This window comes from Pelophylax lessonae, assembly GCF_965119305.1.
Source record: "Pelophylax lessonae genome assembly, chromosome: 2".
Classification (NCBI taxonomy): Eukaryota; Metazoa; Chordata; class Amphibia; order Anura; family Ranidae; genus Pelophylax; species Pelophylax lessonae.
In genome coordinates this window covers 281,830,847-281,833,402 of record NC_138769.1, presented here as the reverse complement: position 1 = coordinate 281,833,402, position 2,556 = coordinate 281,830,847, and positions in this window count along the sequence as shown.

Sequence of the window (2,556 nt, the reverse complement as noted above, 5' to 3'; positions counted from 1 at the left end):
AGCATTTGGTGGCTGAAGGTATATTAGGCATTCACAGGGTACAGAAGTAAGTGTCGGCCTGTATAACCTCAAAAATTAGCCCACATGGGTTTAATTGACAGCTAAGAACGTAGTATTCTTTGGATGAATGTACATTAGGCATTCACTGGATACAGAAGTAAGTGTCGGCCATAAAAGGCCCCAAAAAATAGCCCACATGGGTTTACCTGACAGCTAAGAATGTAGTATTCTGTGGCTGAAGGTACATTAGGCATTCACAAGGTACAGAAGTAAGTGTCGGCCTGTATAGGCGCCAAAAATTAGCCCAAATGGGTTTACCTGACAGCTAAGAATGTAGTATTCTGTGGCTGAAGGTACCTTAGGCATTCACAGGATAAAGAAGTAAGTGTCGGCCATAAAAGGCCCCAAAAATTAGCCCACATCAGTTTACCTGATAACTAAGAACGTAGTATTTGGTGGCTTGAGGTACATTAGGCATTCACACAGTATACAGAAGTAAGTGTCGGACTGTATAGGCCCCAAAAATTAGCTCACATGGGTTTAACTGACAGCAAAGTACGTAGTGTATTTGATGGCTGGTGGTACATTAGGCATTCACAGTAGACAGAAGTAAGTGTCTGCCTGTATAGGCCCCAAACATTAGCTCACATGGGTTTAACTGACAGCACAGAACGTAGTATTTGATGGCTGGAGGTACATTAGGCTTTCACAGGATACAGAAGTAAGTGTCAGCCTGTATAGGCCCCAAAACCTAGCTCACATGGGTTTAACTGACAGCAAATAACATAGTGTATTTGATGGCTGAAGGTACATTAGGCATTCACAGGATAAAGAAGTAAGTGTCGGCCATAAAAGGCCCCAAAAATTAGCCCACATCAGTTTACCTGACAACTAAGAACGTAGTATTTGGTGGCTTGAGGTACATTAGGCATTCACACAGTATACAGAAGTAAGTGTCGGACTGTATAGGCCCCAAAAATTAGCTCACATGGGTTTAACTGACAGCAAAGAACGTAGTGTATTTGATGGCTGGTGGTACATTAGGCATTCACAGTAGACAGAAGTAAGTGTCTGCCTGTATAGGCCCCAAACATTAGCTCACATGGGTTTAACTGACAGCACAGAACGTAGTATTTGATGGCTGGAGGTACATTAGGCTTTCACAGGATACAGAAGTAAGTGTCAGCCTGTATAGGCCCCAAAACCTAGCTCACATGGGTTTAACTGACAGCAAATAACATAGTGTATTTGATGGCTGAAGGTACATTAGGCATTCACAGTATACAGAAGTAAGTGTCGGACTGTATAGGCCCCAAAAATTAGGTCACATGGGTTTAACTGACAGCAAAGAACGTAGTGTATTTGATGGCTGGAGGTACATTAGGCATTCACAGTAGACTGAAGTAAGTGTCGGCCTGTATAGGCCCCAAACATTAGCTCACATGGGTTTAACTGACAGCACAGAACATAGTATTTGATGACTGGAGGTACATTAGGCTTTCACAGGATACAGAAGTAAGTGTCAGCCTGTATAGGCCCCAAAACTTAGCTCGCATGGGTTTAACTGACAGCAAAGAACATAGTGTATTTGGTGGCTGAAGGTACATTAGGCATTCACAGTATACAGAAGTAAGTGTCGGCCTGTATAGGCCCCAAAAAATAGCTCACATGGGTTTAACTGACAGCAAAGAACGTAGTATTTGATGGCTAGAGGTAAATTAGGCATTCACACAGGAGAAACAAAAAGAAAGTCAACGAATAACCTGAGGTGCCATCTTGCCATGGCCAAGTTCAAAGGGGTCGAGGGTGGCAGTGGTGATCGCCTACAGCCACATCACCCTGAACGCGCCCAATCTGGTCTGATCTCAGAAGCTAAGCAGGGTCGGGCTGGTTAGTACCTGGATGGGAGACAGACTGGGAATACCAGGTGCTGTAGGCTTTTGGCTTTTCCTTTATTCGTTGGCTTTCTTTTTGTTTCTCCTGAGGTGCCATCTGGCCATGGCCGGGTTTAATGGGGTCGAGGGTGGCAGTGGTAATCGCCAACGGCTACATTACCTTGAAAGCACCCAATCTCGTCTGATCTTGAAAGCTAAGCAGGGTCCAGTCTGGTTAGTACCTGAATGGGAGAGCTCCTGTGTAGCAGAGGAGCTAAGAAGGGTCGGGCCTGGTTAGTACCTAGATGGGAGACCACCTGGGAATACCAGGTGCTGTAAGCTTTTGGCTTTTCCTTTATTCGTTGGCTTTATTTTTGTTTCTCCTAAGGAACCATCTTGCCATGACCAAGTTCAAAGGGGTCGAGGGTGGCAGTGGTGATCGCCTACGGCCACATCAACCTGAACGCACCTGATCTTGGAAGCTAAGTAGCGTCAGGCCTGGTTAGTACCTGGATGGGAGACTGCCTGTGTAGCGGAGTAGTAGTTTAATCTACATTGGCTCCGCTGGTAGACAGGAAAACAGGTAATAATCCAACTAAGCAGGTACAGCATGCAACAATCCAGGTAGTGTTATACAATCCTTCCCTCCCAAGAACTGGGAGTCAAATCAGAATGCCTTTTT